General features: G+C 48.4%; 1 pseudogene; it reads right to left on the bottom strand.

The window, feature by feature from the left end:
- Nucleotides 1-10,974, bottom strand: part of LOC138286904 (zinc finger protein ZFP2-like) — a 51,028-nt pseudogene extending 40,054 nt beyond the window's left edge.
- Between the last annotated feature and the right edge of the window lie 3,445 nt (nucleotides 10,975-14,419).

The following is a 14,419-nucleotide window of genomic DNA, read 5'->3' as shown; positions in this document are numbered from 1 at the left end:
GTTAGGGAACAGGTAGACCCTCCTCCGACAATGACCAGGAAACAACAAGGCATAAAGGATCAAAGAGATAATGAAGCTGGCAGAAGAGACAACAGTTTATCTGCCTCTTACCATTTAGGGAACTGCCAGAGCAACAACCACGAAATAACACTATACATGGGTGCGTTGTGGTGCCCTCTATGGGTTGTTTTGAGCATTACAGACTAATGCCAAAAATGTATTCCTGATAAATGTTTTTGGGTGATTGTATATGTTTTATTAATTTCTCCTTATTGCAGTTATGACCCTGTTTTAAGCCAGCATAACATCCTTATTACACTGACTGTGTGAACACTCTTGATATGTGTTGGTGACACTTCTAGTTTATTTCTCTCGTTACTCCTCTGTGACTGTCTTGAGTATTTGTGGGGGGACTTGTGCTACCCCGCCAGCAGCTCTGATGGTGGGTGGTGAAAGTGGTATTCTATTAGAATTAGCATGGCAGATTTATACTAGAATGCTAAATGGTAACCTTTTACATTTTTGCTACAGATAGATGAAGAAGGTAAATGGAAGTGCGTTAGTTATAGCCAGGATAACTGGAATTATGTGGTAGGAAAGGACCAAATTATGAGGCAGGATTGACCAATTTATGTGGCAAGAAAAGTCCAATTATGCATTTACAATGACAATAGCTCTAACTCTCGTAAATGCGAGACCTATTGCATTTCAAATGCTTTTTTCAGATCTGTGTACCCCACTCTGGCTCCTGCTATGTGTACTGCTGCCCAACAAGTGTCATACATTGGCATGAGTAAATGAGCATATACCTTGCAATGCTTTGCTAATGTTCTAGTAATACATTTGTGATTCATCAGACTGACTCCAGATTGTTATTTGTTTCAAGGATGTTTATTTCGGTGATAATAAGTATAGGGGCATGTGCAAAGGGCTGGGGTGACGGTGGAGGAAGGTCCATGGTAGAGTCCAATCTTATGGCATCACAGGTACATTGTCCAAGGGGGCTTGGAAGTGGAGCAATGTCAGTACAAGGTGGACAGGGTAACAGAGTGGGACAGAAGGGTGACAATCAGAAGAGTCCTATTTCCTGGCGGGGGTCTTGCCAATGTTCTCTCTCTTCTGCCTGGATCGCAGGGACCGTTTGCGGGGTGGTTCTCCTTCTGCAGGGGGTGGGGTGCTGGTGGCCTGATGTTTGTGTGGCAGTGCCTCCTGTCCACTAGCGCCGTTGGAGGTGGAAGGCTGTTCCTCCATTTGGCTAGTGTCAGGGGCCCTTTGTTGTGCCATTGCCTCCCTCATGGTCTTATCCATATCAGCCAGCACCCCTGCTATGGTGACCAGGATGCTGTAGATTTTTGTGAGGTCATCCCTGATCCCCATGTACTGTCCCTCCTGCAGCCGCTGGGTCTCCTGAAACTTGACCAGTACCGTGCCCATGGTCTCCTGGGAATGGTGGTATGCTCCCATGATGTTGGAGTTTCGGTTTCCTGGGCCTGTCCTCCCCCTGTCGCACAGCAGTCCTTCCCAGCTTCCCTGTTGTCCTGTGCCTCTGTCCCCTGAACCGTGTGCCCATTGCGACTGACCCTAGGTCCCTGATCGTTGTGTGTTTGTGGGGTTGCCTGGGGTCCCTGTTGTGGTGGGCACACTGCTGATTGACGTGTCCTGGGGACAGTGGCATGGGTCCGCTGGGTGGGTGCTGTGCTGGTGTTTCCTGAGGGGGGAGGCTCTGTGGTGGTTTGGGACTGTGGCAGGGTAACCGACTGTCCAGAGGTCCCTGATGGGCCAGGTTGGTCATCGTGATCCAGGCGTGCAGAGCTGCTGTCATCACTGTGCGCCTCTTCTGTGGGGGGGGCTGGATGTAGCTGGCACCTCCTGTCCGGTGACGTTGGGTAGGGGTCCTACTGGGATGCAAATGCATTGTTATTGTATCTGTGTGTGCCATCTTGTGCAATGGGTGTGTTTCCCTTATAGAATTGTGCTTTCCCTATCGGTTTTAGCCTTGTGTAATTGCTGATTGTGTGGGATGGGTGGGACTCTCTACTGGGCATGCTGTGATGATGGGTGTCCATGCAGGTCTGTGATGGGGGTCCATGCATTGGTGTAGCATGCAGGGCTTGGTTTTGGGATGTGTGGGTTGTGATAGTGGGGTATATGTGAGGTGGTGGACTGATGGGGGTGAGGTTAGGGGTAGGAGTTAGTAATGGCATGCAGGTAGGGTGGGGGATATAGTAGTAATGATATGTCTTACTAGAGTCCAGTCCTCCTGCTACTCCTGCAAGGCCCTCAGAATACATGATCGCCAAGACATGCTCCTCCCATGTTGTTAGTTGGGGGGGAGGAGTTGGGGGCCCACTACCAGTCCTCTGTACTGCTATCTGGTGTATTGATACCACGGAACGCACCTTCCCCCTTGGTCGTTCCACCTCTTCCTGATGTCATCCCTGGTTCTTGGATGCTGTCCCACGGCGTTCACCCTATCGACGACCTTTGGTGTGGCGGAATTGTGTGGGTGTCTGTATTGTGGCAGTATTCTCTGTCTGAGTCATAATACCCGTGGCGGATTACCGCCACGGTCCCGGTATGCTGGCAGGCGTCAGCACGGCGGTAGGCAGCATTTACCACCAGGGTTGTAATGAGGGCCTTAGTCTTTGGGGCGGTAGTCACCAATGTCTAAAGGAGCACCACTGTGTGACCAAATAAGCCCTGGTTGATCTCCAGGACCAGTCACTCAGGGCCAGTGATCAGGTCCCTCAGCAGTCCTCCTACGATTCTTGCACAGGTGCTGCAGAAGGTGGTGTGCAATAAGTTGGGTTTGACATAGAGTGTCTGGTATTCACCCACCAGTCTTCCAGAGGTGCTGCCAGAGAGGGTGTAGAATAGTTTCGGTTTGAGGCCCTCATTACAACCCTGGTGGTAAATGCTGCCTACCGCCGTGCTGATGCCCGCCAGCATACCGGGACTGGTGTTCACCCACAAGCCATCTAGAGGTGCTGTTGGACAGAGTGAAGAATAGGTTGGGTTTGAAAGAGACAGAGAGAGATGTTCTTAAAGGGGTGCTGTTAGCATATAAATGATCGCACTCCTGCCTGCAGTAGTTGAGTAGTTGAGTAGGGGGAGTCACACAGGAGATGGTGTTGCCCCCAACCCTCCTTCTCAATGCCTACACAATTGTCTTGCCTTTACATCATGAGATCTTGTTATTGAAATTAATTCAGCCAGCTAGTGGTCCATCTGCACAAGGGAGGAGGGGACATGATCCAGCACCTACTACGATCAATGAAGATGAGTAAGAGGCGATCAACAGGTTCGAGACTGAAATCCTATTGTAAGGAGTCTGTACCTCCACTTTAAGCTGTGACTGACCAACAATGTTGAATCAGACTTTTGATATCTCCTTCATCCTAGACCAGCAATACTAAACCTTTTGAGTTCGACGGACCCCTGCGTCATTACTGGAATTTGGGGACACAGACTGACGCCCTCATTATGAACATAGCAGTAATGAGCGACGGCATGGCGGCTTCAGACCGCCATATTCTGAACAGCAGCCAGTTCACTACTACCCACTGCCAGGTCAGAATCGACCACCGGGCCGACGGTAGGCACTCTCGACCCGGCGGTGGAGGCCGGACCGGCCGTGGGATAATGATCCCATTTCCATCAGGTTTTTCCTGGCAGGTAATCTCTGGTGGAAAGCATACGGGTGACAGGAATTCTCATTCCTGTCACCTGTTTGTGACATGCCAGCCCCCCCTTGAAACTACCCACCCCCAAAACCCCTAGAACTGCCCACACCTCCCAAACCTATAAAACCGACCCCATCCCTTCACCCTCCAATCTCCCAGTAGGTCTCACAAAACCCCACCCTCACCATCCACCACCCACCCCCCTCCACACAGGTACCCCCAAACCCTAACCCCCCACATCCACATGCATCCATATTCCTACATGCACACATGCATTCATACGCGCAGACATACATCCTCCCCTTCACAAACACACACACCCATGAACTCAAACACTCAATACACATACACCCCTTTCCCCCTTTCCCTTCCGGACAGCACTTACCTGTTCTGTGGTGCTGCTCCAAGAGGGAATGGGCTCCTTGGATGGTGCTCCGCCGGCATCGCCGCGCCTCCATACACCGCCACTCCTATGACTGCATCATTATAGGCGTGGCGGTGTCTGGACTGCCGTGGCGGTGAGGGTGGAGCAGCATCCACCTCCACAACCGACCGCCAGCATGGCGCAAGGCGGGCCTCACCGCCATCAATGGCGGTGAGGCTCCATGCATCAGAATATGGCGGAATGCCTGCTGCTGCCACTGGAAGTCTTCTGTCGACCGTCAGCATGGTCGGCGGCAGGCTATCCCGCCATGTTCATAATGAGGGCCTGAGTCATTAGTGGAATCCGGGGAGCCCGGCATAGGCATTTTTGATTTAAACCACAGAACAATGCACAAAAAATAGAATCAAACAAATACACATTTTCATTTTAATAGAAAGGTTGGAGCTTTTCTAATTCAATTGGGGCCACTCATCGTCCATACTAAATTCTGTTTGATGCACTTGCATTGCTCCCACAAATCAATCTGAGGATAGCAACTTAATTTTGAGCCTCCCATTTTAAATTCCTTGACATTTACAGAAATTTTAAAAAAACTTTCAGTTGTACGTTTTGGTGGTCATTCCGACCCTGGCGGTAAAAACCGCCAGGGCCAACAGGCTGGCGGTGCTTCCAGGGCCATTCTGACCGCAGCGGTAAAGCCGCGGTCAGAAAAGGGGATCAGGCGGTTTCCCGCCGGATTTCCCCTGGCCCGGAGAATCCTCCATGGCGGCACTGCTTGCAGCGCCGCCATGGGGATTCCGACCCCCTTCCCGCCATCCTGTTCCTGGCGGTAAAACCCGCCAGGAACAGGATGGCGGGAACGGGTGTCGTGAGGCCCCTGGGGGCCCCACAAAGATTTTCACTGTCTGCTTTGCAGACAGTGAAAATCGCGACGGGTGCTACTGCACCCGTCGCACCCCTGCAACTCCGCCGGCTCCATTCGGAGCCGGCTTCCTCGTTGCAGGGCCTTTCCCGCTGGGCCGGCGGGCGCTCCTTTGGCGGGCGCCTGCCAGCCCAGCGGGAAAGCCAGAATGGCCGCCGCGGTCTTTTGACCGCGGAGTGGTCATTCAGCGGTTTCTGCCCGGCGGGCAGAGCCCGCCGCCCGCCAGTGTCAGAATCAGGGCCTTTGTGTCTTTTCTTAAATACACTTTATCCTAGTTAATATTATTTAATTTTCTAAGCAGTCATGAACCCCGGAGTAGGCTCCACAGACCACCATGGGTCCCCGAATCACAGGTTAAGAACCATTGCCCTGGACATATATTTCAGTATTTTCTTAATAAATAAGAAAATCACTGAGGAGTTGACAGAATGTGAGTGAATTAATCAATCATAGAATTAATGTACATTAATGTATATTCCATGGCATCATTACATCAATAGTACAGAAGAGTGCAACAACAGAAATATATGTTAACATTAGCTAATCAATTCATAAACAGTAGTAGGGAAACAAGCAACTGAAGCACCAAAAGTATAACATACACCTAATGTCTGAAAATTATTATACGTTTGATAGAATTTTCAATAGATAGACTGACTTAAAGGAGTCCATAGTTTAAAATACCACTGGTTGAATTAAACTTGCAGAAATAAGTATCAGCAGCTTCTAACAACCTATGGATGACGTGAATTGTTAGGCTAATGACGTAAATTTATTACCAAAAACTCACAAACTTAGTCAATTCCTTTTTAGTGTTATGTTTCATACTATTGGCCAATTATTACAGAACACTTGGGCCATGAGATGTTAGGAGGAATGTTATTACACACTTACAGCGCCCCACGTTAGCTTATTTAAAATCAGTATTTCCATTTTAAGAGCAACAATACATTGGCAAATGCAGCTTTGAAAATGCAATTCTGTTCTGTTATCTGTCGCCTCAGAGTCACACAACTGGGTGTAAGAGTGACTATGTGCGCCTCCTTATTCTGAACATCTGCACTGAAAGCTAAAGACAGATTTCTTATCGATCAACAAACTATTTAAAGTAGTCAAACTTCCAGAGAAAACAATTCTCAGTGAACTCCCACCATGTCACACAAACCGGTAACAAGGAGGGCAGGAAGAAAAAAGTTACCTGTGGTAACTATCTTTCTTGTGGATACTCTTATCCGCCTGCAGATTCCTTGTCCAAAGAATAATCCCAGGCACCAGTCTGGATCCGGAAACTTCAAAGCTCTCACATTGCCAGTAGGGGGGCGCTGATTCACATCAGACCTGGAAGTGCCATCTGATGAGGTCCCCAAAGTCATAGAGTGCACAAGAACTCCTGTTTTTAGCCATTTTTCCCACCTTTTAGGCCCGGAGATTGACTGACATTGATAGAGTGGTGCAGTACCAAAATCAATTTGGGATCTTATTAACTGTCCCATAACACATCCATCAAATGTGGAGGAGGGAGAGTCATTGAGGAATCCGCAAGAAGACAGAGTATACACTAGACAGGTTGTTATCCCAGGTAAGTAACCTCTTGATCTGATGGACTTGGTGGTGGGTCAGCGCACTGACAAGATGATGTCTACCACATCCGGTGGCAGCTGCAAGGAATTCAGATGTCCCCTCTCAATCTCATCTCAGCCATGAACGAGAAGGCCTTGGAAATTGGGATACAGCACCATTTCCTCCGACTGGGAGAGAAGGTCTAGTCTGCATGGCAACTTGAGAGGGGGGACATATAGAGAAGCGCTGAAGGTCTTCATATCACACACCCCTTGGCCAATCTGGGGCAATTACAATGAGTTGGGACTGATCTTGGTGTATCTTCCGGAGAACCCATGGAATCAATGGAAATGTGTAGTGCATTTGAAAGTTACACCTCAAATGAAACATGTTCTCCAAGGCATCCATGAATGGATACTGGAGGGCACAGAACTGCTGGTGTTGAGAATTTTCTGAAATGGTGAACAAGTCCACAGGAGGAGTGCCCCCTGGGTGAAGATGTCGTGGACTCATATCCGTAGCGGATGCTACTCATGATCGCAAAGATAACACCAGCTGAGGCTGTAAGATCTCACATTCAGGGACACTCTGCAGTTCCAACAGGTTGATATGGAGAACCTGTTCTTCTACTGACCAAAGGCCTCTGATCTCCAGATCCTCTAGGTGAGCTCCCCACACTGAAGTGGAATCATTTGTTACTACCATAGCCATGGCTGAAGGGGAAGCAAAGGCCATCTTGCAATTCAGGTTCACCTCGTTCCCCCACTAAACCACTTCTGTTGCAGCACTGGGGGAGATTATGATGGAGTCCAACAGGTCTCTGCCATACTGTGGCCACTGTCTGCAAAGGCACCACTGCAAGGCCCACATGGGCCAACATTCATGTGGGACTATGAGAATGCAGGAACCCATCAGACCTAGGAGTCAGAGGACCTACAGAACTGGGACTTTCGTATTGTGTTGCAAAGAGGGAACCATTTCCCCCGAATGTCTGCTATCATTGGAGGTGGAGGAAAGGTACGAAGAAGAGTGGTGTTCAGTACTGACCTTATAAACTGGAGTCATTGGGAGGGTGTCAGGTGAGATTCTGGCTCATTAGTCCAGAAACCCAGGTCAAACAGTAGGGCTGCTCTTGACTGTAGATGTGGAAATATCAAATCTAGCGACCTGACTTTGGTTAGCTAGTCATCCAGGTATGGGAAAATAGGTGTGCCCGACCCTTGGAGATGGGTTGTAACCACTGCCATCACCTTTGTGAAAACCTGAGGTGCTGATGTTAACTGAAATGGTAGCACTACAAGTTAGTGGTGTGTAGAACCCACTACATAAAGCATATACCTCTGATGCAAATGCAGGATCGGGATGTGGAAGTACACATCCTACAGGTCGACTGACACCATACAGTCTCCAGCTTTGAAAGCCATTAACACTTGCACAAGGGCCTGCCTCTTGAACTTTTCCTTTTTGAGCTGTAGTGTGGTCGGAAGCAGTGTCGACTGCGCTTCTCGTCCATGGCCTGGACCATGAGGAGTCTTGCCTCATGGTCTTTGATGTCCTTTGGGTGCTGGTAGTAGTTACAGGACCAGGACTCATGGTCTCAAACAAGGGACTAGTGGCGGATGAAGTGGGGATCAGTTATGGACATCTGTCCTTCCCAATCCCTACAGGGTTTGAACCCCGATTTTTTGGTAGGAGGCATGGTACTGCACTTGTGAAAAAATGTCAATGAAAAAACTCTAGACTTTTTGAGAGAGTGGGCTCCGGATCTGCGCCAAAAGAGATGGAAAAAGGGAACAGATGTCCCTGTACCGGGGTGAGTGCTATATGGCTTTGTTGTCATCGGATGCCACTTTTGACACCGATGCAATGCCAGACCCCCTACCATCAATATGATAACCTTGAAGTTCCTGCTCCAGACTGACACCTGGGGATTATGCTATAGATGAGGAATCGTCAGGTAGAAGTATCCATCAAAAGTGATCTCTCCTTAGTCACAGGTGCTGAGACTCTTGATTCTCACTGCTTCACAAAACCTTCAATGTGAAACATGCCAGGACGGGCAGAGCTCTGGCGGCATTGATGTGCTGTGCTCATTCTGGTATTTAACAGCAAGTCCACTACTAGGTGTTGGTGGTCGGCAGCAAGGACTCTGAACTTTTTTAAAATTAATTAAGAGGATTACATTTGTTTTCTGCCATCTTTGGCTACTGAAGATGTTTCCTTTTCTTTCTTCTCACATGAATATTTTATCGTAGAACTCCTTCAACTACACAAGGCTGGGTTATGAAAACACTGTTTATTTGGTGGCTCCAGCACCACAAAAGCAAATTTCAGATGATTCACAAAGCTGCGATCTATCTTATTTGAGGTCTGAGAAAGTCTCACCTGCATACTGATGAGGCAGCACAAACTTTTAAAGGCCTTGCATTTACCCGCAGAGTTTATAAAACAAGGGTTCCTTTTTGCTTATAAACACAAGCCTGAATATAATTTGTGTTTCTTTTCTGCTCAATCCAGATTTCATTTCCAGTGCCAAGGTTCCAGAAATGTATAGCAGGAAGTCAATAGTTCTGGATTCTAGCTTCTAAGAGCTGGAATTCTTTACAGTTCAAGATTCCATCTTTACTTAGCCGTCAACACTTCAGGAACTTATTAAGAACATCTTTTTCTCCTATCAGTAATTTTGCCATCATACACTAATTCTATCCTTGCACCCAGTCAGGATTCGGTTGAATGATTCTCTGCAAATAAGAAACTCATAAAATATATTTACATACAATTAATCTAACAATTAATCATTACCATAGTCTGTGGTGAGCCGTCCAGGGCCATAGCGGGCATCGAGTGTTTCCCCGAGAGGCTGGAAGGGTGGGGGCCAGTTCTGAAGCAGTGAGGGACGGTTCTGCAGCAGTGCTTCATACTCTCCATCCCCCCATACCCAGTGGATGGTCTGACAAAATTGCCAGGGCTATTTTGGGTTCCCAGTCCGGCCCTGGAGCCGTCCAATTTCCCAAGGATGCAGCTGTGGAACATCACTGAGGAAGTAACAGTATGGTGGGTGCATTTACAGATGCATGTGATGATGGAAATAAGCATCACTTCTCCTGAGACAGGTCTTGGGGGGTAAATGTTGTGCACTGGAAGCATTAATCCTAAGAGTTACAGCTCATATTTCCTACTTTCACTTCTCGTGCTTTTGGTCTCTGTTCTCTGGCCACAGTCACAAAATGTTGCAAAAAGCACCCAAACACCACAATAAGCTATGACTATTCTCCAGTTTGTGCTTCTTTAAACGGTTTGAGTGTGTTGGGTTTATAGGTTTTAGGACTAATTCCTGAAGTTAGCTGAAAATACACTTGTTAGTCCAAGCATTGTTCACAATGTTGCTTTTACAGGCAGCATGAGTAGGTGTGCTTGGATGTTTTCCTTTATAATTCTACTTCATCGAAGAAAAAACACTGTTTCTTTTCTTTTATTCCACACTCTGCTGATGTCTTAATGTGTTGCTTGCAACTTCTTTTCTTTTTCTTATATGTAGAGAAATGAAATAAGCAATCACTGACAACAGATATTTTTATAATTCTACAAATATATGCATGTTTCTTCTTTTCTGAATAGTTGGAGCTTATATCATCAACCCTTTTAGCATCTGGAATTTGAATGTTCCACATACTTGTAATGTGATCCTCTTCTGTAATTTGCTGATGACTATGTAGGCTCAGTAATTGACTAACGCCCTTCTCTTATTCACTGCACTTGAATAGTTTTTCTGATTTGTGTGTTTGCAGATGACGCTGGAGGTGTGATAATCGACTAAAGCTCCTCACACATTCAGTGCGCTTGAATCGCTTTTCCCCTGTGTGTATTTGCTGATGGTTCCTTAATGTTGAAGATTCTCTAAAATGACTTCCACATTCACTGCAATGGTATGGTTTTTCCCCGGTGTGTGTTCGCTGATGGCTTTGGAGAGCTGTTAATCGACTAAAGCTCTTAACACATTCAGTGCACTTGAATGGCTTTTCCCCTGTATGTATTCGCTGATGAATCCTGAGATTTGAGGAACCACTAAAACTAATTCCACATTCACTGCAATGATATGGTTTTTCCCCAGTGTGTGTACGCTGATGTTTTTGTAGCGTTGATGAGTGACTAAAGCTCTTCACACATTCACTACAATTGTATGGTTTCTCCCCTGTGTGTGTTCGCTGATGTATTCGTAGTCGTGATAATTGATTAAAACTTTTCATACATTCACTGCATCTCAATGGCTTTTCTCCTGTGTGTGTTCGCTGATGGTGCTTCTGTAGCAATGATAAACCAAAGCTCTCACTGCCTGTGTATGATTCTTCTTTATTGGGAAGTGCCTCTGGATCGGGTATATATTTGTCTACATCCCATGACTGTGGTTCCTGACCAGCCAACATGGTTGATAAATCACTTGTAATATTCTCACATTGCCTGTATTTGTTAGTATTTAGGGCATTTGATTTTTCATTTAAAAGTAAAGTACAATGGTCATTAATACCTGCCATTGTCATGATATGAGCAAGGCTTCCTTTCAAGAGATTATGGGGGTCATTACAGCATTGGCGGTAAAAGCCGCTTACCGCCGTGCAGAAGACTGCCAATACACGGCCGTGGCGGCGGGAGGCCGCCACAGCTATTATGACACACATCACGGAATCCGCCGAAACTCAGACACCCATACAATACCGCCACACCAAAGGTCAGCGATAAACATGCGGAAACAAATCCTCCACCTTCACGCCAACAGAAACACGCCCATGCTATTACGACCCACGAATCCATGCGGCGGTCTTTCAACCGCGGTATTCCATTGGCGGTATACACTGCCATGCTCAAAATACACACACAGCTCCAAAACACCGCCACGTTGGACAAACCCAAATACACACACCTGATACACATACAAACAACACTCCCACACATCCAACACAATATAAAACACACACCCACATCACCCACAAACCCCTACGACCCAAAATTAGAGAGAAGGCCATAGAGAGACAGCACGGAATAGAGAACCCCATCACACATAGGCACACTACACCATCACCCACACAACATCCATGCACAAAACACCACATACCACTACATTCACCACACTCATCAACACATATACCACCCCACACCACCCCATGTCACGCCAAAGACACCCCCGCTTCTCTGAGGAGGAGCTCAGGGTCATGGTGGAGGAAATCCTACAGGTAGAGCCACAGCTATTTGGCTCACAGGTACAGCACACATCCATAGCCAGGAAGATGGAGCTATGGCAAAGAATAGTTGACAGGGTCAACGCTGTGGGACAGCACCCAAGAAATAGGGAGGACATCAGGAAGAGGTGGAACGACGTACGGGGGAAGGTGTGTTCCACGGTATCCAGGCACCACATCGCGGTACAGCGGACTGGCGGCGGACCCCCACCTCCTCCCCCACAACTAACAACATGGGAGGAGCAAGTCTTGTCCATCTTGCATCCTGAGGGCCTCGGAGGAGTCGTCGGAGGAACGGACACTGGTAAGTCAAATCTTAACTATCATATCCCCCACCCTACCTGCATGCTATCACACCCCCCCACCCTCACACCCTCCCCTAACACCCTAACTCCTCACTAATATACCCATAACACCAACCACCCATCCCAACCCCAAGACCTGCATGACACAACTAAGCATGGATACCCAGCACTAAAGCATGCCCACTGCACAGACCCAGAACAGCCCCCAACCATCAGCACACAAGCCCCCACACAGGAATGCTAGCACTGGTGTACACGCACACCCAACCATTGCACACCATGAAACACACACATGCAATAATCATGTACTTATACCCCCGCAGGAACCCGAAGGAACGTCACCACACCAGAGGATCCAGACAACACCACTCCACCCCCAGAAGAGGCCCACAGTGACAACAGCATCCCTGCCCTACTGGATCTTGATGACCAGCCCGGACCATCGTGGGCCTCAGGACAGTCGGTTCCCCTTGCCCAGCCACAGCCCAACACCGAGCTGCCACCCTCTGGTAACACCAGCACAGCACCCACCCAGCGGGCCCATACCTCCCTACCCATGATAGGTCAATCAGCGGTGTGTCCACCACTACAGGGCACCCAGGCTAACCCAACACCCCAACAACAACAGGGACCTGGGGGCAGTGGTAGCGGGCACACGGCCCAGGGGATGGAGGCACAGGAACATAGGGGAACTGGGAGGGCTGCTGTGCAACAGAGGGAGGACAGGCCAAGGGAACCTACACTCAACAAGGCCCTCTCCTCCATCATGGGAGCATATCACCACTCCCAGGAGACGATGGCTACGGTCCTGGACAAGTTGCAGGAGACCCTGCGTCTGCAGGAGGAGCAGTATTTGGGGTTCAGGGAGGAGCTCAGGACCATCGGCTCCGCCCTGGGCACCATCGTAGGGGTGCTGACGGACATTCAAAAGACCTTGAGGGGCACCGTGGCACTCCAAGGGGCCCCTGACACTAGCCAGGACGATGAAATGCCCACCACCTCCGCCGGCGCTAGTGGACAGGATGCCCCACCACAGGACCAACACACCAGCACCCCACCCCCTGCAGACGGACAACCACCACGAAAGCGGTCCCTGAGATCCAGGAACAGGACAGAGCAAAATGGCAAGACCCCTGCCAGGAAATAAGACTACCCTGATTGTCCCCCCCACTGTCCCACTTTGTTACCCTGTCCAATTCAGAATTGCCCCAGCTCCACTTCCAATGGCCAGATGTGCAATGTACCTGTGAGACTAATAGACTGGACTCTGCCATGGACATTCTTCCACCATAACCCATCCCCATTTCACAACCCCCCTTCATGTTTATGCACTTAAATAAACACCCTTGAAACACTAATAAAACTGGAGTCAGTCTATGATTTTAAATTTTGTATTGTCAATTACAGTGTCGAAAAGGGTTACCCATTGGAAGGCCAACATACCAATGTCACACATCACAAGCCCTTCAAGGGTGCAAGCTGTTGACACGTAGGTTACCACATTTGTGAAACTGAAATGGAAGGGGACAACTCAGTTAACAAATAGTGAGTGAAATGTAGGTACAGGATAGAGGTAGACGTGTGAAAGTTAATGTAATGTGAAACCTGAAAATGTTCTCACCTGTGTTTCACTGGAAATATTGCTGTATGACTGACTCTCTGTTGTCGTTTTCTTCTTCCTCAGATTCATCCTCATCACTGTCCACAGGCTCCACAGGCTCTACCGCTGCTACAACACCGTCATCTGGATCATCCTCCTGTAGAAAAGGCACCTGGCGTCGCAAAGCCAAATTATGGAGCATGGAGCAGGCGATGATGATGTTGCACACCTTCTTCGGTGAGTAGAATAGGGACCCACCTGTCATATGTAGGCACCTGAACCTAGCCTTCAGGAGGCCGAAGGTGCGTTCGATCACCCTCCTACTCCGCCCATGGGCATCATTGTACCGTTCCTCTGCCCTGGTCCTGGTATTCCTCACTGGGGTCAATAGCCAGGAAAGGTTGGGGTAACCAGAGTCCCCTAATAGCCATACACGGTGCCTCTGGAGTTGACCCATCATATCAAGGATGCTGCTATTCCGCAGGATGTAGGCGTCATGCACAGAGCCAGGGAACATAGCATTTACCTGCGAGATGGACTGGTCTGCCAAACAGACCATCTGGACATTCATCGAATGATAACTCTTCCTGTTCCTGTATACCTGTTCACTCCTGCGGGGGGGGGGACCAGAGCTACATGGGTCCCATCAATGTCACCTATGACGTTGGGGATATGTCCAAGGGCAAAGAAATCACCTTTCACTGTAGGCAAATCCTCCACCTCAGGGAAA

Source organism: Pleurodeles waltl, chromosome 4_1 (assembly GCF_031143425.1).
Source record: "Pleurodeles waltl isolate 20211129_DDA chromosome 4_1, aPleWal1.hap1.20221129, whole genome shotgun sequence".
Lineage (NCBI taxonomy): Eukaryota > Metazoa > Chordata > Amphibia > Caudata > Salamandridae > Pleurodeles > Pleurodeles waltl.
The sequence above is the reverse complement of the archived record's forward strand: the minus strand, read 5'-3'. Positions and strand labels throughout refer to the sequence as shown.